This window comes from Macrotis lagotis, chromosome 3, assembly GCF_037893015.1.
Source record: "Macrotis lagotis isolate mMagLag1 chromosome 3, bilby.v1.9.chrom.fasta, whole genome shotgun sequence".
Classification (NCBI taxonomy): Eukaryota; Metazoa; Chordata; class Mammalia; order Peramelemorphia; family Peramelidae; genus Macrotis; species Macrotis lagotis.
The window spans coordinates 299789214-299796294 of NC_133660.1; positions in this window are offsets into that span (position 1 = coordinate 299789214).

Below are 7081 nucleotides of genomic sequence, written 5' to 3' on the forward strand. Positions count from 1 at the left end.
CTCCTTTTTTTATAATTTTTTTTCACTTCCTTTCCCTCCACTCTATTTCTTTCTTCTCCTCTCCTTTCTTTTCTTATTGCTTCCTATTCTCTTCCATGTCTTCACTTCTTTTTTCTCTCCTATTCTCTCCCTTCCTCTGTCTTCCCCTGTTTCTTTTAGTTTGAATTCAGAGGGTGTCAGGGGTATGAAGATAATGCTACTGAGCTGAATGAAATACTTTCATTTTGACTAGAAAGGTATATGCCAGAAAACAGTATGACAAGAGAAATTAATCTGTTAAATGAAGCAGTTTTAAATAAAACTTTGAAATTTCTGAATTTTAAACCCATTATCACATATCAATCTGAAATTTTTCTTTGATAGAGCTAAGTAACTTCGGCATTTGGAATGAATAATGAAAAACAATCATTAATCAAATACAAATCAAATATAAAATTTATTCCTTGCCCATTCATTCCTCTTTCCCCTTGGTCATATAAGAGAAAGAACTTCATTTTCTTTCTGGGCTATGCTACTACCATCAGAAGAGTCAATTTAAAAAGTATCCAACACCTGAGGGGGAAAGACACGACTCGATCACTAATATATAAATTAATCTATAAAGGCAATTTTATGAATGCATTTATAGAAGGGCCATTCATTACAGAAAGAAATTAATTTCTAATTTTTACATTTCATCAATTGGTCAGAATTCTTAGGAAATTATTTAAAGGAATTAAAATCTCTTAAAAATGGATTTGGAGTTTGACTCTTCCAGTTACCTCATAGTTGTTTAAGACTGATTTTCCTCAGTGTGCTAATCAATGTTATTCAAAGTTTATTAAATATCCCTACATTTAAATTAATTTCTTAATTATTGTCAAGAGACATAAATTTGTTCCCCAATTTTTCTAAAGAAGTTTGAAGGAGAGATGGGAGAAAATTAGAGGATATATTTCATTTGATTCTTGAGGTAACAGGAGGACACAGAAAAAAAAATTAGTAGAACTCTGCTTTGTATTGGAAATTGGAAATTTCACTGATGTGATCCCATGAAAAATGTCTTGGATGGGTAGGTGAGAGTACAGCACTTAATGACAAACCTCAGACAAACCTATTAGAGTGAACTATTTTCATACAGGTGATAGTTTTACCCTTTTTAATAATCTCACCAGGGTCTAGATCCAGTAGTGCTATTGCTGGGTCAAAGGACATGGACATTTTTATTGCCCTTTGGGCATAATTCCAAATTGCTCTCCAGAAAGGCTGGATGATTTCAAAGTTCCACCAACAATATATTAGTGCCCCAGATTTCCCACAGTCTTTCCAACATTGATCATTGTCCTTTCTAGTTATATTGGTCAATCTGAGAGATGTGAGGTGATACTGCAGAGATGTTTTAATTTGCATTTCTCTAATAATTAGTGATTTGGAGCAATTTTTCTTATGATTATGGATTGCTTTGATTTCCTTATCTGTAAATTGCCTTTGCATATACTTTGAACATTTGTCTATTGGGGAATGGCTTGTCTTTTTTTAAGTTTGACTCAGTTCTCTGTATATTTTAGAGATGAGTCATTTCTCAGAACCACTAGTTGTAAAAATTGTTTCCCAATTTGCTACATTTCTTTTGCTCTTGGTTACAGTGGTTTTGACTGTGTAAATGTTTTTTTTTAATTTAACATAATCAAAATTATCTAGTTTGTTTTTAATGATGTTCTCCATTTTTTCCTTGGTCATAAACTGCTTCCCTTTCCATAGATCTGACAGGTAAACTCTTCCTTGATCTTCAGTTTGCTTATAATATTGTTTTTTATGTCTAGATCCTGTATCCATTTGGATCTTATCTTGGCATAGCTGTGACATATCGGTCTAATCCAAGTTTCTTTCATACTGACTTCCAATTTTTCCAACAGTTTTTATTGAAGAGAGAGTTTTTATCCCAATAACTGGACTAAAGTACACTTTATTTTCTCTGTTATTAACAGAAGGGAGAATTCATCTCTTGATTACTTAGAGGTCATTGTGAATTTATTAGGGAGAATCAAATGCAACCTTATTTGACCAGCCTCCTGTTCCTCACCTACATTTTTTTTTAGATTTTTTTCCGCAAGGAAGTGGGGTTAAGTGGATTGCCCAAGGCCACACGGCTAAGTAATTATTAAGTGTCTAAGAACATATTTGAACTCAGGTACTCCTGACTCCAAGGGCAGTACTCTATCCACTTTGCCACCTAGCCACCCCTCACCTACACTTCTTTAGTTGATACCTTGGGATGTTTAATAGACATTCATCGGAGAGATGAGACAGTGATCAATTTCTGTTCAATTGCTGACATATTATCCTGGATTTTAACTATTGCTGACTACTATATAATTTTATTTTTAATACAATAGACCCTAAACTTTAAATAGATTCTAATCCCCTTGAGCTTTGAGGATTATATTTAGGGACTCTCTGTTTTCCAAGGTCTAATACAATTATTTGTATTCAATAGAGGTATCACAAATTATCATTAATGATGATGCTAAGAAGATGTGTTACAATTTAGATTACAATCCCGTTGACCTTCTTTCTTTGATCTATAGGACATTTACATAAAATAACTGCTTAATAGACATTACTCTCAGAGGAAATTTTCTATCATCTCTAGCAATAATAACAATAATGTAAATTTACTTACCAGGAGGTGAATTTGTCAGAGCAATATCTTAGCTATCTTCCATTATGCTCAATATACCTGGTGAGGATAAAAAATGTTTCTATGATGAAATATAATACTCAAGAAATGAATATGACTACAACTTATGGCCAGCAGTAGACACATCCATTGAGTTATAATATCAAACAAGAAAAATGGTCAAAAACAGGGAAAGGAGAATCACATTGTCTCCATTTTATACTGTTGCACTGAGTTGGCAAAAAAGAGAAGAAGCAAAATATTATATTCTTTCCGAAATGTCTCTCTGGGAATAGTGTTGAGAACCCTATATATGCACTCTTGAGAACCAGACCCCAGAGAATCATTTCTGAGCTTTCCTCCATGGGCACCAAATAAGGCATCAAAGACAACATGCCTCCTGTGTAAGCTTCTCAAAGTGGAATGTGTTTTAACCCACTCTGGAGATTGTACTTAGATATTTATTTTTCCATTCATCTGTCTGGATAAAAAATTATTTTTACCAACATCATTGTGAATTTTATAAGATATGATCAAATGGTTATGACTGTGTTTGGCAAAGAAACCAGAGTGGTTTGTGATTTCTTTCCCCAGTTATATATTTTATATATCAGGCAACTGAGGCAAAAATAATTAGGTGACTTGTCCACTGTCATATAGCTAGTTATTTGCTGAGGGAGGAATTAAGTTCATGAAGGTGATTTTTTTTCTGATTACATGTCCTGCTCTCTAATCATTGAGCCACTTAGTTTTAGTCAATGTGAATAGGAACCAAATAGATGCAATAATAGGTGAATTTTAATTAAATAATCTTTAAACTCAATTTAGTTACTAAAATTACAATATAAAGAGAAAATACAAGAATATTATGTCAAAATTATTATTTCAGCATGCCACAATTTATGAGGTGAGTTTAAAAAGTCAAGGATTACTAATTATCACAAAGTGTTCATAGGTCATCATCCTAAAATGAAAGGCTCAGTCACCACAGAAGTGGTTAAGGTAATTTCATCTTTCATAACTGATTTTCTATTATTTGGAAGGACAATTCCACTCAACCTTTTACCCCTACCACCCAAATAAGAATACATGAGTGTTAAATTATTTAGGCTTCTGCTAATTAACATAATCATCACCTAAGTGACTACAAAGTTGGCCAGAAACATGCAGAAGGAGAGAACTTACAATTCCATATAATTGGAGGATTTTATATGATAAAATGTGAATGGATTATTAGTGCAGTTGAAAAAATTACAAAATCATGCATATTTCCTATTGTCTTTGCCAGTTTCTGAGTATATAAACAAAACTCCTAAGGTTCTTCCATCCTTTTCTCCTTCCTCACTTCCTCCCTCTCTTCTTTCCATCGTTTCTCTCCTCCTTCCTTTCTTCCTCCCTTCCTTCCCTCCTTCCTCACTTCCTTCTTTCCTCCCTTTTCCCCTTCCCTCTTGCCTTCCTCCCAATAGTCTTATTTCCTTCCTTCCCTTCTTCCTTCTTCCTTTTCTTCCTTCCTCCCTTCCTACCACCCTGCCCTGCCCAGGCTTTCCCTACCCTGCTCTGCCTTGCCTTACCTATCTACCCTATTGCCTGTCTTCCTTTCTTTCCTTCCTTCTTTCTTTTTTAACAGAGCCAATCATGTTGCATAGTGGTTAAACCTCTAGAAATTGGGTCAGGATGAACTGAGTTCTAATCTCATCTTTGTTATGTGATTCTGTATGCCACTTAACCTTTTTCTGTCTCAAATTCCCTAATCTATAAAATGGGGATAATAACATATTTCCCCAGGGTTATTATGAAGACAAAAATGAAATATTTCTGAAGCACATTGCAAACCTTTAAGTTGTATACAATTGCTAAGTATTATCCTGGAAAAATATTCCCAATAAGAAGATAGATGTAAGAAATAAGATTATTATAAAGTAGTAAAGAGAATTTGAGAAAAAAATTATTAATAGTCCGTTGGGGGAAATTAGGACATAGTTCTACCTCTAATTTGTTTAAAACAAAACAGATTGGAGAAGGAGAGATTTGAGAAACATCCAGTTAGAAGGAAAATGAAATAGCTCAGGCAACAGGCTCTAAAGATGATGGCTATGCAAGTAGATAGAAAAGAGTGAAAGTTATAATGATAGTAAGCAAAGAAGCATTTCACAAAATTGAAAATGTCTGACAAATGAAAAAGAAATGTTGAGGTTGATACTGAACTTCTGCAACTGAATCACTGAAAGAAGGGTGGAACCTGTTTCACTGATAGGGAAATTCAGAAATGGAAAGGAAAGGACTTTGGAGAAAAGACAATTAAATCTATTTTGGTCAAATTTCATGAATTTACACATCTATAGCATATCAAATAAGTAAAAATCAGGAGTTTATTATTGTGAGTCATCAAAGACACCAAGGCTGACTATTTTAACTGTAGAAATCATTTGCATAGAGATGATGGTTTCCCCCATGGAAACTGATGAGGTCACACCACACAGATTTCTGCCAAGAGTCACCACAGTTCCTATTGGAGAGTATAAGAGAAGTGATCTCAAGAAGAGCTTGGGTCATTAAAAAATATGAAGAATATAGAATTTAAAAGGAAGACAAATGACATTTTAGGATTCTTAAAATTATTACATAATATTTTCAATTTGTATTCAGATACCACCAGCTCTGTCTTGACCAAATGTCCTTCAGAGTTTACTTGGATCTCAGCATTATTGAGAAAAGGTAAGTCATTTACAACTGATCAAACTTCCATCTTGCTGTGACTTTATATATAGTACATTTCCCATTGCACCAGCTCAAGCCAGCATCCTGGTCATCATTTCTTAAAACAGAATAGCATTTCATCTTAACTACATAACTTTATTTGTTCAGTGATTCCCCAGCTGGTGGGCATCCCCTCAATTTCCAGTTCCTTGCCACCAGAAAAGAGTTGCAATAAATATCCTTATAGATGTGGGTCATTTCCTTTGATTTTTTCATCATCTGAGTAATTTTTAAAACTGTGATCAGGAAAAGCAGAAAGAGGTATGATGCAGAAATTTTAAGGAAAAGTTTCCCCTGCCTCAGTTTGCTGTTGTATTGAAGAACTTTGGAGAAGTTTGATGACTTATACTTAATTTAATTAGGTTGGTGATTAGTCTGGGAGAATAAGAAGAGTAAGTTGGAATAAGAGTCAATGAAACACTTAATAAGCGAACAGGTGCTAGTGACCCCTATCCACAAGCTTAGAGAGATTATGCATCGACATCTATAATATTGTCTTCAAATAAATGATATAATATGAGGGAATGAAGCAATATATTAAAGCACTTCTTATTTTGTAGGCATATACAAAGTTCTTGAGATGCAAATTCAAGAAACATACAGAATGCTTATGATCAAGGAGATCCTATACTAATGGGGGGAAATAAGAACTCTGATGTAGATAGCTATGGACATGTGTTTACGGCAGAGAAATGAAAGGGAGGGATGATTTTAATGTTCCCATATCTCAAAAATGGGAATTAATTACTATTTTGTTTATCTCAAAATATATTACAAATAGTATTGTGATGAGTCTAGAGGGGGCAAAAGTCACATTGAAACAGTGTTTGATATTCTCTGTCCATCATAACCTTACATCCAATTCACGTAAGCAGGGGTGGGGAACATTTTTTTTCTGCCAAGGGTCATGTGGATATGTACAATGTGATTCTTAGACTATGTTTGGTCAATCATTTAATTAATTTACCCCTAAAAAGCTACTAGATTGTTATAATTTTGAGTCTTGCCTGCAGGTGTCTGGCAATACCAGCAAATATGCTCCTTGTAGACAAGGCTGATATCCCCAGACCAATGAGTCAACAGGATATGAATGCATCAGCCTAATTGCCCCCAAAGAGATGAGGGGATTTATGGCTACACAACATCAGTAATCTTACAGCATTGTTGAATATTTTTTTTCTTTCTAAGCTGATACTAAGTAAAGTGTTTTTTTTTTAAGGTTTTTGCAAGGCTTGCCCAAAGCCACACAGCTAGGTAATTATTAAGTGTCTGAGACCAAATTTGAACCCAAGTACTCCTGACTCCAGGGCGCCCCCTAGGCTCCCCATAATGTGCTTTTTATCAACCTTCCAATGATTTATGGATGCCTCATTCATTGCCAAAATCTGATCTAAATTTTTGTGACATGAACCTGTAAAGCTCCCCCTAAGCAACATATTACATTTTAGAATAAATTGTTGATATTTTCTTTGTAGGAATCATAATGTAAATTCAAATATAGACTTAGTAATGTGAGAGGAAATGGAAGTTTGCAAGTGATGACATGGCAAACATTTTTAGCTGGCCAGCACATGGTATGATAATACGAAATACAGAAATTAGTCAATCTTCTAGGAAGGAATATTATCCTTATAAATATATAACTATTGATGTAAGCCAAATATT